Below are 16,376 nucleotides of genomic sequence, written 5' to 3'. Positions count from 1 at the left end.
ATCTCCAAGCAGTCAGCTGGAGTGAGACCAGATTCGGATGTTCGAACGGACCTTGAACAAGAAGGTCTCGTCTCAAAGGTAGCTTCCATGGTGGAGCCGATGACATATTCACCAGATCTGCATACCAAGTCCTGCGTGGCCACGCAGGAGCTATCAAGATCACAGACGCCCTCTCCTGATTGATCCTGGCTACCAGCCTGGGGATGAGAGGAAACGGCGGGAATACATAAGCTAGTTTGAAGGTCCAAGGTGCTACTAGTGCATCTACTAGAGTCGCCTTGGGATCCCTGGATCTGGACCCGTAGCAAGGAACCTTGAAGTTCTGACGAGAGGCCATCAGATCCAAGTCTGGAATGCCCCACAGTTGAGTAATTTGGGCAAAGATTTCCGGATGGAGTTCCCACTCCCCCGGATGTAATGTCTGACGACTCAGAAAATCCGCTTCCCAATTTTCCACTCCTGGGATGTGGATTGCAGACAGGTGGCAGGAGTGAGTCTCCGCCCATTGAATGATTTTGGTCACTTCTTCCATCGCCAGGGAACTCCTTGTTCCCCCCTGATGGTTGATGTACGCAACAGTCGTCATGTTGTCTGATTGAAACCGTATGAACTTGGCCTTTGCTAGCTGAGGCCAAGCCTTGAGAGCATTGAATATCGCTCTCAGTTCCAGAATATTTATCGGTAGAAGAGATTCTTCCCGAGACCAAAGACCCTGAGCTTTCAGGGATCCCCAGACCGCGCCCCAGCCCATCAAACTGGCGTCGGTCGTGACAATGACCCACTCTGGTCTGCGGAAGGTCATCCCTTGTGACAGGTTGTCCAGGGACAGCCACCAACGGAGTGAGTCTCTGGTCCTCTGATTTACTTGTATCTTCGGAGACAAGTCTGTATGGTCCCCATTCCACTGACTGAGCATGCACAGTTGTAATGGTCTTAGATGAATGCGCGCAAAAGGAACTATGTCCATTGCCGCTACCATCAAACCTATTACTTCCATGCACTGCGCTATGGAAGGAAGAGGAACGGAATGAAGTGTTTGACAAGAGTTTAGAAGTTTTGTTTTTCTGGCCTCTGTCAGAAAAATCCTCATTTCTAAGGAGTCTATTATTGTTCCCAAGAAGGGAACCCTTGTCGACGGAGATAGAGAACTCTTTTCCACGTTCACTTTCCATCCGTGAGATCTGAGAAAGGCCAGGACTATGTCCGTGTGAGCCTTTGCTTGAGGAAGGGACGACGCTTGAATCAGAATGTCGTCCAAGTAAGGTACTACTGCAATGCCCCTTGGTCTTAGCACCGCTAGAAGGGACCCTAGTACCTTTGTGAAAATCCTTGGAGCAGTGGCTAATCCGAAAGGAAGCGCCACGAACTGGTAATGCTTGTCCAGGAATGCGAACCTTAGGAACCGATGATGTTCCTTGTGGATAGGAATATGTAGATACGCATCCTTTAAATCCACCGTGGTCATGAATTGACCTTCCTGGATGGAAGGAAGAATTGTTCGAATGGTTTCCATTTTGAACGATGGAACCTTGAGAAACTTGTTTAAGATCTTGAGATCTAAGATTGGTCTGAACGTTCCCTCTTTTTTGGGAACTATGAACAGATTGGAGTAGAACCCCATCCCTTGTTCTCCTAATGGAACAGGATGAATCACTCCCATTTTTAACAGGTCTTCTACACAATGTAAGAATGCCTGTCTCTTTAAGTGGTCTGAAGACAATTGAGACCTGTGGAACCTCCCCCTTGGGGGAAGCCCCTTGAATTCCAGAAGATAACCTTGGGACACTATTTCTAGTGCCCAAGGATCCAGAACATCTCTTGCCCAAGCCTGAGCGAAGAGAGAGAGTCTGCCCCCCACCAGATCCGGTCCCGGATCGGGGGCCAACATTTCATGCTGTCTTGGTAGCAGGTTTCTTGGCCTGCTTTCCCTTGTTCCAGCCTTGCATTGGTCTCCAGGCTGGCTTGGCTTGAGAAGTATTACCCTCTTGCTTAGAGGACGTAGCACTTGGGGCTGGTCCGTTTCTACGAAAGGGACGAAAATTAGGTTTATTTTTGGCCTTGAAAGACCTATCCTGAGGAAGGGCGTGGCCCTTACCCCCAGTGATCTCAGAGATAATCTCTTTCAAGTCAGGGCCAAACAGCGTTTTCCCCTTGAAAGGAATGTTAAGGAGTTTGTTCTTGGAAGACGCATCCGCTGACCAAGATTTCAACCAAAGCGCTCTACGCGCCACAATAGCAAACCCAGAATTCTTCGCCGCTAACCTAGCCAATTGCAAAGTGGCGTCTAGGGTGAAAGAATTAGCCAATTTGAGAGCACGGATTCTGTCCATAATCTCCTCATAAGGAGGAGAATCACTATCGATCGCCTTTACTAGCTCATCGAACCAGAAACACGCGGCTGTAGTGACAGGGACAATGCATGAAATAGGTTGTAGAAGGTAACCTTGCTGAACAAACATCTTTTTAAGCAAACCTTCTAATTTTTTATCCATAGGATCTTTGAAAGCACAACTATCTTCTATGGGTATAGTGGTGCGTTGTTTAAAGTAGAAACCGCTCCCTCGACCTTGGGGACAGTCTGCCATAAGTCCTTTCTAGGGTCGACCATAGGAAACAATTTTTTAAATATGGGGGGAGGGACGAAAGGTATACCGGGCCTTTCCCATTCTTTATTTACAATGTCCGCCACCCGCTTGGGTATAGGAAAAGCTTCTGGGAGCCCCGGGACCTCTAAGAACTTGTCCATTTTACATAGTTTCTCTGGGATGATCAAATTCTCACAATCATCCAGAGTGGATAATACCTCCTTAAGCAGAGCGCGGAGATGTTCCAACTTAAATTTAAATGTAATCACATCGGGTTCAGCTTGTTGAGAAATTTTCCCTGAATCTGAAATTTCTCCCTCAGACAAAACCTCCCTGGCCCCCTCAAACTGGTGTAGGGGCATTTCAGAACCATTATCATCAGCGTCCTCATGCTCTTCAGTATCTAAAACAGAGCAGTCGCGCTTACGCTGATAAGTGGGCATTTTGGCTAAAATGTTTTTGATAGAATTATCCATTACAGCCGTTAATTGTTGCATAGTAAGGAGTATTGGCGCGCTAGATGTACTAGGGGCCTCCTGAGTGGGCAAGACTCGTGTAGACGAAGGAGGGAATGATGCAGTACCATGCTTACTCCCCTCACTTGAGGAATCATCTTGGGCATCATTTTCAGTGTCACATAAATCACATTTATTTAAATGAGAAGGAACCTTGGCTTCCCCACATTCAGAACACAGTCTATCTGGTAGTTCAGACATGTTAAACAGGCATAAACTTGATAACAAAGTACAAAAAACGTTTTAAAATAAAACCGTTACTGTCACTTTAAATTTTAAACTGAACACACTTTATTACTGCAATTGCGAAAAAGTATGAAGGAATTGTTCAAAATTCACCAAATTTTCACCACAGTGTCTTAAGGCCTTAAAAGTATTGCACACCAAATTTGGAAGCTTTAACCCTTAAAATAACGGAACCGGAGCCGTTTTTAACTTTAACCCCTTTACAGTCCCTGGTATCTGCTTTGCTGAGACCCAACCAAGCCCAAAGGGGAATACGATACCAAATGACGCCTTCAGAAGTCTTTTCTATGTATCAGAGCTCCTCACACATGCGACTGCATGTCATGCTTCTCAAAAACAAGTGCGCAATACCGGCGCGAAAATGAGGCTCTGCCTATGATTAGGGAAAGCCCCTAGAGAATAAGGTGTCTAAAACAGTGCCTGCCGATATTATTTAACAAAAATACCCAGATTAAATGATTCCTCAAGGCTAAATATGTGTAATATATGAATCGATTTAGCCCAGAAAATGTCTACAGTCTTAATAAGCCCTTGTGAAGCCCTTATTTACTGTCTGAATAAAAATGGCTTACCGGATCCCATAGGGAAAATGACAGCTTCCAGCATTACATCGTCTTGTTAGAATGTGTCATACCTCAAGCAGCAAAAGACTGCTCACTGTTCCCCCAACTGAAGTTAATTCCTCTCAACAGTCCTGTGTGGAACAGCCATGGATTTTAGTAACGGTTGCTAAAATCATTTTCCTCATACAAACAGAAATCTTCATCTCTTTTCTGTTTCAGAGTAAATAGTACATACCAGCACTATTTTAAAATAACAAACTCTTGATTGAATAATAAAAACTACAGTTAAACACTAAAAAACTCTAAGCCATCTCCGTGGAGATGTTGCCTGTACAACGGCAAAGAGAATGACTGGGGTAGGCGGAGCCTAGGAGGGATCATGTGACCAGCTTTGCTGGGCTCTTTGCCATTTCCTGTTGGGGAAGAGAATATCCCACAAGTAAGGATGACGCCGTGGACCGGACACACCTATGTTGGAGAAATCCCTTTTATTTTCAAACGTGCTTTGTTCTTTTGGTATCCATTGTTATAAATGAATATGCACATATTCTACACTAGTGGGAGCAAGCTGCTGATTGGTGACTGCACACATTTGTCTCTTGTGATTGGCTGCCAGTAGTACAGTGCTGTTCCTTCAGCAAAAGGATATCAAGATAACAATATAATATATTAGATAATATTATACTAACCCCACTCGACTAATGCCACCCGGCTACTTCATAATGCCACCATGCTACATCATAATGCCACCCGGCTACATCATAATGCCACCCGGCTACATCATAATGCCACCATGCTACTTCATAATGCCACCCGGCTACTTCATAATGCCACCATGCTACTTCATAATGCCACCATGCTACTTCATAATGCCACCCGGCTACTTCATAATGCCACCATGCTACTTCATAATGCCACCATGCTACTTCATAATGCCACCCGGGTGGCAAGATTTTCAGCGGAAAACACTGCAAGTGAATTGCATTCACATGTTCCACCTCAATCATCAAAGATTAATTTTAATTTCCAGGTCTCTTTAAAGGGACTGTAAAGTCAAAAGTTTTCTTTCAGCGTCCAGACAGAGCATACAATATTAAACACCATTCCTAAATACTTCTAATATCTCATTTGCTTTGTTTAAAGGAACTTGAAAAAAAAAGAGTTACACCTATGACTAGGGTTGCACCGATACCATTTTTTTAAGACAGAGTACAAGTACCGATACTTTTTTTCAAATACTCACCGATATCAATTACCGATACTTTTTTATGTCATGACAGTTTACCGAGCATAATAAAGAATAATGATTTAATATCGATTCTTTATAATTATGAATTGTATCTCAAAAGACATTTTGAAATAATAAAACAGTTTTATGTGCTTGTTGTCACAAAGTTCACAGAACATGTTTATAATAAAAATATTACAATAAAATATATTAATAATAATAATAATAATAATAACAACAATAAATAACAGCTGCAGCAGCTGGGACTGGAAAGCTACAAATTAAAGGGGCGATCTGGATGCAATTGGGTTGTAGGGTGCTTATATAACTCATCAATCTGACATTTGTACTTAATACAAAGTAATATAATTTTATTCTGAAAATAATATTGGGGAAGGAGTACCCAGTTATCCCCTTTGAGAAAAATGGGGCATTTGTATTCTACTGACTCAACAGACAATAGGGCTGGTCTTCATATTTTTCCAGGGCTGCTTTTTATTCCCAGTCCAGCCCTGGCTAAGGGTGTTCCTCGGAGTACAGTATGTTTAGAGCTTAATTGTGCAAGATGAGAGGCTTCCAGCTGTAAAGTAGCAGCTTTTAAAGCACTGCTCTGACGTAAAATAATATAAATAACAGCAATTTGTATTGGCAGAACAGAAGTGAACAATTTTTAGTTAAGTCTCCACTCCAGCTTAAAATGAAATGGGAACATACAGTTTGAAAAACGCCACAAGATGGCATGTGGGTAGGAATTGAAGGTATCGGTTTAAGTATCGGTGCATTTGCACGAGAACAAGTACTCATGCAAATACTTGGTATCGGCACCGATACCGATACTAGTATCGGTATCGGTGCAACCCTACCTATGACAAAAGCTTTGCAATGACCATAGAGAATATATTATAAAATAGAGTTAATCACAGATTTTTGTGCAACTGTTATTTCTATGAGCTGCCCCTTTTGGTAACAATTTTCCAGTCTACTTATATTAGCACATTTGCTTTATTGTTTCGGATTCTTTGTTTAATGCACTACTGTGAGCTAGCTGAACACATTGGGTGAGCCAATGAAAAGAGGCATATATGTGCAGCCACCAATCAGCTCACAGTAGTGCATTTCCTCTCCTGAGCCTACCTAGGTTTGCTTTTAAACAAAGCATATAGCATTCTAAGAAAACAAACTGGGATATACTGCAGATAAAACTTCACTTTTATTCCATAAACTTTTAATTGGTACAATGTGATCATTCAATAGCGTCCGTGCTTGGCATGTTGGGTGCGTTACAGGTCAGCTGACACGTTTCGGCCTATCGCTATCAGCTATGAGTTTCACAAAAATCTGTTTTCAAACAAATAAGCAACTTGAGATTGTTGCAGAAATGTGTTCATTAACAAAAGGTTTCAAATTTAGGCGCCAGTAAGAATGTCAAGGAGCCAATCAAGTGTCTTTTCATATAGTTATAAAGTTAGGAGCCACAGCTTTACTGCTCCTGGATTTGTCAACATTTTGTATTCTTTTCTACTGCAAAATAGTTATTTTGCTGATATATACTCCACATATATATGCACAAAAATCACTTTAAAAGAGACAATGTACTTATGCAAGCTGCTTATAAGAGTTCCTTGTGTTCAAAGATGCTGCAGGAACAAACATTCAAATGAGTTGAGCTCTCTTCCACAGGGAGGGTGACTTCTACTGCTGCCTCTTACTTATATTAGCTTTTCTATACCCAATACTTTAGTATTTAAAGGGACACTCAAGTCAAAATAAAATTTCATGATTCAGACAGAGCACACAATTTTAAACAACGGACCAATTTACTTCTATTAACAAAATGTGCACAGTCTTTTTTATAATTACAATTTTTGAGCAACCAGCTCCTACTGAGCATGTGCAAGAATTCACAGAATATACGTACATGCATTTGTGATTGGCTGATGGCTGTCACATGGTACGTGTATGCATTTGTGATTGGCTGATGGCTGTCACATGGTACAGGAGGAGTAGAAATAGACATAACTGAAATTTGTCAGCAAAAATCTTCTACTCATTTGAAGCTCAGACTAAGTGCTATTGCATTGTCTTTGTATCATGCACTTGTTTATTATGCAAATCTACTGTATTTACTGGTCATTTACATTTATGGACATAGTACACCACTGTGTATATTTTAGGGCCACAAGCAAATTTATTAAAGGGACATGGAACCCAAAAATTGTCCTTTCAGGATTCAGACAGAGAATACAATTTTTTTTTAAAAAAAATCCAATTTACTTTTATTATCAAATTTGCTTTGTTCTCACATTCTTCTTTGTTGAAGAGATACCTAGGTAGGTAGCGTGCATATGCCTGAAGCACTACATGACAGGAAATAGTGCTCTTGCTAATGTATATAATACTGTTGCAAAACTGCTGCCATATAGTGGTATAATCACTTCAAATTGTTCCTTCATGATTCAGATAGAGCATGCAATTTTAAACAACTTTCCAATTTACTTCTATTATTTAATTTGTTTCGTTCTCTTGGTATCCTTTATTGAAAAGTACACCTAGGTAGGCTCAGGTACTGATGACTGGTTGCTGCACATATATGCATCATGTTATTGCCAAGAGAATGAATCAATTTAAATAATATAAGTAAATTGGGAAGTTGTTTTTAATTGCATGATCTATCTGAATAATGAAAGAAAAATGTTAGGTTTCAGGTCCTTTTAAGCCAATATAACTAATATTTTACTATTATTAAAGGGGCACTGAACCCAAATTTTTTCTTTCGTGATTCAGATAGAGCATGCAATTTTAAGCAACTTTCTACTTTACTCCTATTATCAAATTTTCTTCATTCTCTTGGTATCTTTATTTAAAATGCAAGAATGTAAGTTTAGATGCCGGCCCATTTTTGGTGAATAACCTGGGTTATTCTTGCTGATTGGTGGATAAATTCATCCACCAATAAAAAAGTGCTATCCAGAGTCCTGAACCAAAAAAGAAGCTTAGATGCCTTCTTTTTCAAATAAAGATAGCAAGTGAACGAAGAAAAATTGATAATAGGAGTAAATTAGAAAGTTGCTTAAAATTGCATGCTCTATCTGAATCATGAAAGAAAACATTTGGGTTCAGTGTCCCTTTAAATAGAAAATTATTTAGCCATTTTTTTTTTCCAATGTTTGTTTCTGAAATCATCATTAAAACAATTTGTATTAAATAATGCAATGAATTTGTGTTTTGGATTGCTTAAAAGTGATTGTAAAGTTGAATGAATAAGTGCCCAGTAGCTAAAAATAATCTTAAAAACTGGGGCACTTTCATTCATTAAACTTTACAATTATTTTTTAAATGACTTACCTTTATGGTAAACATAACGCTGATCCTCCGCCCGCAGCTCCTGCTTTATTTAGCAGATCAATGACGAATCCGGCTTCCTCCAATCGTTGTGTGCCCCCTTTGGCGTCCAGCTCGTGAGGCACCCAACGATTGGAGGAAGCCGGATTCGTCATTGATCTGCTAAAGAAAGCAGGAGCTGCGGGCGGAGGATAAGCGTTATGTTTACCATAATGCAAAGGTGAGTACAGTATTTTAAAAAATAAGCGTCATTGTAAAGTTTAATGAATGAAAGTGCTCCTGTTTTTAAGATTATTTTTTAGTTACCGGCACTTATTCATTCAACTTTACAATCACTTTAAAGTGAATGTAAATTTAGATGATAAAGTGGCCGTTTTTTAAAAATCCGATTAAAAACAGGGGCACTTTAATACATCAAAATTTACATTTCACTTGTGTTGTGAAAATACTTACCTTTTAATCTAGACAGCCGCTGCATCGCTTCCCCCGCCGGTCGCAAAGCCTCTTCCCAGGTCTAAAATTAGAAATCCGGCTTCCTCCAATCACGGCGTTGAATCAGACACTGATTCCCCTGGGGGGAGGGGGGAGCCGTGATTGGAGGATGAGCGATTTGTCATTTCTGACGTATGAAGAGGCTTGCGATGACCGGGGGAATAGCTGGAGTGGCTGTCAAGATTAAAAGGTAAGTATTTTCACAACACAAGTGAAATGTAAATTTTGATGAATTAAAGTGCCCCTGTTTATAATCAGATTTTTAAAAAAACGGGCACTTTATCATCTAAATTTACATTCCCTTTAAAGTGAATGTAAGTTTTGATGCAAAAGTGCCCGGTTTTTAAAAATTGATTAAAAACAGGGGCACTTTAATTCATCAAAATTTACATTTCACTTGTTGTGAAAAAATACTTCACTTTTAATCTTGACAGCCACTCCAGCTTCCCCCGGTCGTTGCAAGCCATTTCTGACATCAGAAATGATGGATGGGTCATCCTCCAATCACGGTTTTCCCCTGGGGGAATCAGTGTCGGATTCAACGCTGTGATTGGAGGAAGCCAGATTCCTCATTTTAGACCCAGGAAGAGGCTTTGTGACGGGCGGAGGAAGCTGGAGCGGCTGTCAAGATTAAAAAGGTAAGTATTTTTTCACAACACAAGTGAAATGTTAATTTTGATGAATTAAAGTGCCACTGTTTTTAAATCGAATTTTTAAAAACCGGGCACTTTTGCATTAAAATTTACATTCACTTTAAGTAACATTTAACTGGAAATGCTATAATATTGCAAGGTATCATTACCACCCAGTTGGAAACATTTTCAGTAGAGAACCCTGTATGTAAATATCTGACAAGGAATTAAAGGGACATTAAACATTTTGAGAAAATATAAAATGATAAATAGAATATATATAAGAATTGGAAGTGCAGAACACTGTTATATCACACACAGCCATTGGCTGCACACTCTAGTGACCTATTTATAACTGTTCGTAATTGGCAACAGCAGGGAAGGTAACCCAAGTTACAACATGGCAGCTCCCATTGTTTTATAGACACTAAAACTTTACACTTATTTTGTCTAATGAAACTTTAAAAAATACATCTACATGTTATTCTCAAATTAATCTTTTTTTTGAATGCAACATTCTATCTAGCATTTATTACGTTTTTAATGTTCCTTTAAAGCGCCTGTCATTGGGATATTGTTTTGTTTTACATTTGTTCCAAAATAATTTTCAAGCAGACATATCAGAAATAAATAAAAACACAATATTTTTGGACACATCATAATGGTACCATTAAAGGGCCAATAGAGTAGAAAAATGATATGCTTTAATTTGTCTCACGCATGCAATTTTACGACTATTGACCGCACGCTAACGTGGATGTAACTCCTGCAAAGGTTAAACACACAGTAGAAGTTTCTCTTGGGACACGCAGAGCACTGCAGGCCCCGAGCAGAAACCGCCGCTGATCCAATCAGCAGCACTAGTTGCACATGGTTGATAGTCGGAAAATGACATGCGCTAACAACTTATGTTATGGCCCTTTAATCAGCCGATCATATGCAGCCACAGACTCTATGAGGAATAAAACAAGTTGTGTTTCTGAAAACCTTTTAAATGTGAATACTTCCTACAATAGGTAAATGCATGAAATGGATAAAACCTCTGTATCTGTTGCCATGGCAAATTGTGTTTGGTTGACACAGTGACAGCAGCATTAATCATGTATAGCCAAGTTAAACCTCTACAGCCAGAAAAGTCTCCTATATGTCTTACTGAAAACCAATAGCCAGCAAAAAAAAGGTATCACCGCAGTTTCAAGCACTGTGATGCCTATAGCGGATGATCATATGCTGCTCCAAGCACATATATAGTGATCCCTACTACCATGGTAGCTGTGCACTGCAAACTAGGGCAGCTGTCAACTTTGATAAATACCCCCATCTGTAAGAGTAACATTGGCTGGCAACAGGGTGGGAGGGAATTGCTTCTCAGTTTTATTCAGCCCCTTACAGCTACGGTTATATTTTCTGTAGTAAGATCAGCCCAGGAGAGAAAAGTATAGACCAGACTTGTCCAACATAAGCCCAGGGGCCATAAAGATGCCCAAGCCACAGCATTGTATCCTAAACTGAGAACTGCGTGTGTTTGAACAGGGGATCAGTCTAGGGACATTTCTGTTAAATCAGAAAATGTGCATTGAGATGCAGCAGACAGAAGATTGAAGGAGAATATATATATACACAAGCTAGTGGTGTGTTTGTGTGTGTATATATATATATATATATATATATATATATATATATATATATATATATATATATATACACATATATGTGTGTGTGTGCACATATATGTGTGTGAGTGCATGCGTACATACATATATATGTGTGCGTGTGTATATATATGTGTATGTGTGTGTATTAGGGCTGCATGATTAATTGCATGATGCGATTAATCGCGATTTTAAATCGCGGCAGTATGCAATTTTTTTTTTATATTACAAAAAAAATCCTCAATGCCATACAGTCAGCCACATCGGAGGATTTTTTTTTTTTTATAAAAAAAAAAAAAAAAAAATTGTATACTCCCGCGATTTAAAATCGCTGCAATTTAAAATCGCGGGAGTATGCGATTTTTTTTTATAAAAAAAAAAATCCTCCGATGTGGCTGACTGTATGGCATTGAGGATTTTTTTTGTAATATAAAAAAAAAATTGCATACTGCCGCGATTTAAAATCGCGATTAATCGCATCATACGATTAACCGTGCAGCCATAGTACATACCCTAAGTTTCAGACTGCAGACGTCCCTAGGGGGAAGTATAAGTAAGTGACTTTCCCTCCTCTTCACTCTCCTGCATGGGCTCTGCTTTTAGACATAGATTGATCGGCTGCTACTGAGATCACAAACAGAACCCGGTTTTATATAAAAAAAAAATCGCATACTCCCGCGATTTAAAATCGCGATTAATCACATCATGCAATTAATCGTGTATATATATATATATATATATATATATATATATATATATATATATGTGTGTGTGTGTGTTTTTATATGTGCGTGCGTGTATATATAGATGTGCGTGCGTGTATAGATGTGCGTGCGTGTAAGCAATGACTAAGCCTAAGAACTGCTCATTTGCTTTCAGTCCCCCCCCCCCTTCCAAATAAAAACAAATGAAGTCTGGTCCCCAGTATTGGGACACTCCTGATACACACAGTGCAGATAAGGTGCTATTATGCCCCACAGCCTCTAACCTTAGAGCAGCTGACTTGTCAACAGCTGATCAGATATCAAAGGAGACTGAAGGAGTATTCGTTCCACACATTTGTTGTTAGGTTCTGTGTATAACACTTTCCCTGATTACACTGCAATATCCTATTGGTTACATGAGCAAAACTACAATCACATCAACAATCTCTGTACAGGAAAATACAAGAGAAAAACAAAAACAAATACAACCCCAACAGAAACATCAAACTAAATATTTTGTGTATGATCCTATGAGATTCATCAGTCAGTAATGCTCTGGGTAAGTAATACAGACAGAAAAAAAATCCAGATAAACACCACACATGTCCAGCACAAACATGCAATTTTACTGACCACCTGACAGTAAACTAAAATTAAAATGTTTTTTTGCTAAAATTATCATTAAATACATTTATATTAAATTATGCAATTCATTTGTGCTTTGGATAGCAATGTTATAATATTAGAAACTATTACACGGCCCCCACCTGGTTACTTTATAATGCCACCCGGCTGGCAACATTTTCTGTGGCGAACACTGCAATCTATGTGCTACTCTTACACAACCAGAACTCTGTATAGAAAAACAGTTCAAAAAGTAAAAATCTGCATTTTTTTTTTTTTTTTAATTTTTTTGATGGACCTCGCAATACTGATGAGACTGCTTAGAAAATCTCACCAGAGCAGAGAGAGCTTTATCAGGCCCTGGAACTCTTGTTTTTGAATACACAGTAATTTAAATAGAAAAAAATAGTTTATTTATTGTGTAATATTACATAATAAATTATACAGATACATTTCTAAATAGTGATGCATAATAAATTATGCAAATTACTACTAACCCTCCTACTGTAAACTTACTGCAACCATGTGGGGCAGGTTCAAAAACCTGCAATCTCTTCAGTACTTTATATAGTGCATAGATCGCTCATACTGTAGACATAACTCCTCTTATCGCTGCAACTATTTTATACACTTCAATCTGACACATTGCACTCAATGTAATGATACCTGCAGTTTTTTTCCCCCTTAAATATCTGTTTCACACCAGGCAAGAAAGCAACTAGTACCCCAAGTAGGAAAGTGACAGGCACGGAGGGTAGGGGTACCCAGTGTCACTTATGATGTTCAGACACAAAGTGATCAAAGGCAGCACTGCACAGAATATCAGATCCAGATTACACCCTTGTATGTCAGTAACATAACAGCCAAGCAGTAAACTATATCCAGTGTAAGTGGGTAACTGGCATTAAGAGGGTAAATACTCAGAGCCACTTATAGTGCCCAGACACAAGGCATCCAGCAATCAAAGGCAGCACTGCACCTAAAACCAGTTGCAGATTACTGCCCTATTTGTCAGTATTCGAACAGCCCAGTGGGTAGTTAGTACAGGTATCTGGTTTAAGGGGAGTAACTGGCACTGAGGAAGTGACATTGGGGGTGGGGGGTACATAGCGTCACTTACAGCGCTTAAGCAAAGTGCCACCAGTGTTCAAAGACAGCCTGCACATTACAGCTCAGCAGTAAGCTAGTTATCCTGGGTGAGGAGAGTGACTGGCACTGTCATGAGGGTAGGGGTACCAAGGACCACTTACAGTGCGCCGACACAGTGACTCTGGTGATCAAAGGTAGAACTGTACCTAATACTAGCTGCAGATTACTACCCTGTATTGTAGTATTCTAATAGTCCAGCAGCAAGTATCCAGTGTGAGGTTAGTGACAGTGTTATGCTTACTAGCATTGGGGGTTTGAGGGCACTCTGGGCCCCTTACATCTCTCAGGTATGGTTCCCATAGTAATTGCAGGGAGAGCTGTATATAACATCCCCCCCTGATACTTGCCCTATATTATTTACATAACAGCCTAATACACTTCCCTCACTTGGGTATAGTCCCCCCAAGCAATTCCAGGTAGTGCTGCACATAACATCACCCCTTGTATTAGTTACATAACAGGCTAGCAGATAGTGAGTGCCCTGCGTCAGTCAGGTTTGTGGCTGCCTTGGGTAGGAGGCACGGAGGTCATCCTGTGGCCACTTACCTTGCTCAGACATAGTGACTCCAGTGATGATCAGGGCAACATGAGTAGGATATCCAGCAGTTATGGGCTCCCCCTTTCCCTTGTTGTCTCCCCTCCTCCTCTGGTCCTCTGTGTTTAGTGCTGAGTGAGTAGGACACACAATCACAAGCTGACAGGAAGTGGGAGGAGGCAGGGAGGGTGTCATGGCCTCTAGGCAGGACTAGCAAGCAAGCACCCGTGGCTGGTAGCTGGGTGCCATGGCCTGTGGGCAGGACTAAATGGTGACGATACGATGACACGGGGACGAGCTATCACCCACCCACCGCCAACAAAATGCTCAGGGAAGGCCTGGGGAGAGCCGAGCGCAGTGCATCACTGGGAGTAGTAGTTTTTTTACTTGCATTAGTTGCAAAGGCTTTAGGTGGAAACAACTACGATTCCCGTGAACCTCTGCGGCATCCAGCGCTAAGTAGGGAGAGAAAATGTCTCTCGGTAGCGGATGGATAAGACGAGGAGGGAGGATGTATATAACGGCATCCCGGAAAGAAAATCCGTGAAATGTGCTTTTAATATGCGTTTCTTTTTTTCTAGTAACTTGAACAATAAAATATTATTATTTTAATTATTAGTAATAATAATTGTGGTTTGATAAATTATGAAACTCTTTTTAATGTAGTAGGATAATCATGAGATATTGTAACATTTAGAGCTAAATTACAAGTGGCACGGTTTTTTGCTCTCGTTTGCGTATTAACCTTGCTAGAAATAAGCGTTTTGCATGCATATTACAAGTTGAAAGTAAAACGTTACACACAAGGGCTAAGCCAATGCCTGCAAAAAAACGGAACTTCGATCAGCAATAACACATTCCCCCATAGACTTCAATGGAGTGCGAGAAGTGGGGGGGAAACAAGACACTGCTTGCGCTTAAAACCTGATCTCATTTAACAAAAGTGTGCTAACCCTACGTGAAATATATGAATATTTGACATTCCAATGTTCTTCACATAGAATAATATGTTCTATTTATTCTTGGGTAATATATATATATATATATATATATATATATATATATATATATATATATATATATATATATATATATATATATATAATTATATATAGGAATAGATATATACAGGTATATATAGAAATATCTATATATAAAAACTTAGAACATATTCCATTATGTGAAGAACATTGGAATGTGAAATATTTTCAGTAAATACACGAACACCTTATTTAATGTGAATTTAGCAGACCTCCCAAGTCTCGCTGAAGTTCAGGGAGTCTCCCTTATTGTAATAGTGGCTCCCTGATGCCAGCAAATGGAGTGCAATCTCCCTGAAACTCCAAATACTATGATTCAATGTGGCCCAAATCCAGAAAAGTGTTTCTTTAAGGACGTTATAGAACCCTTAAATCATGCATCAGTAACCAAAAAGCACCCACTGATTTTAATAAAATAAAACACAAATACTACCTTATTTACTGCACGTAATTAAACTTCATATTCTAAAATATTTGAGCATTCAACAAGCATACGATCACTGGAAAATAGGTTTGTTGTATGTGATTGTGCAATAAAGCGACTTTTTTTTAATGTGACTTTAGTGGGAACCTACTTTAATGATAAGTCTTTATCTTATTTAGGGTTTCAAGGTGTCCAATATATAACTGGGGGGGGGGGGTTGTGGCGCAGTAGTGGGAGAAGCCACCTCCCTGAAATGAGTTTTTGCAGGTTGGGATGTCTGATTTAGTATAGTAATAATTGGTTATGTTTTCAGCTACTTGACTGCAAAGGGCTCCAATGCACTTCTATATGTGTATTTACGTGTGTATATATATCTGTAAATATATATAAATACATATGTACACACATATAAACACACATTGACAAATATATACTGTACATATTTAGACATATGTTTATACCTCTATCTTAAAGCCTTTTGCCTGAGACTTTTTTATACAATATTTTTTTTATATAATTTTTATTAGTGTTGTTATAATTGTAACTGTACTTTTAAACATATTTATGGTGTGTTTTGTGACGCTTTAAAGTTAAATTCAATTGCTCTCAAGCGAACGTGTTAAGTAATATGCGCGCTACTTCAGA

General features: G+C 39.4%; 1 protein-coding gene across 1 annotated transcript in view; it reads right to left on the bottom strand.

Annotated features, from left to right (window-relative positions):
- Window positions 1–14,506, bottom strand: part of LOC128660067 (uncharacterized) — a 279,471-nt gene extending 264,965 nt beyond the window's left edge. Inside the window, exon 1 of the mRNA XM_053713672.1 lies at window positions 14,279–14,506. The gene's annotated coding sequence lies outside the window, so the exon portion shown is untranslated. The remainder of the gene's footprint in view (window positions 1–14,278) is intronic.
- Window positions 14,507–16,376: the final 1,870 nt, after the last annotated feature.

This window comes from Bombina bombina, chromosome 5 (assembly GCF_027579735.1).
Source record: "Bombina bombina isolate aBomBom1 chromosome 5, aBomBom1.pri, whole genome shotgun sequence".
Classification (NCBI taxonomy): Eukaryota; Metazoa; Chordata; class Amphibia; order Anura; family Bombinatoridae; genus Bombina; species Bombina bombina.
This window is presented reverse-complemented; position numbering and strand designations above follow the sequence as displayed.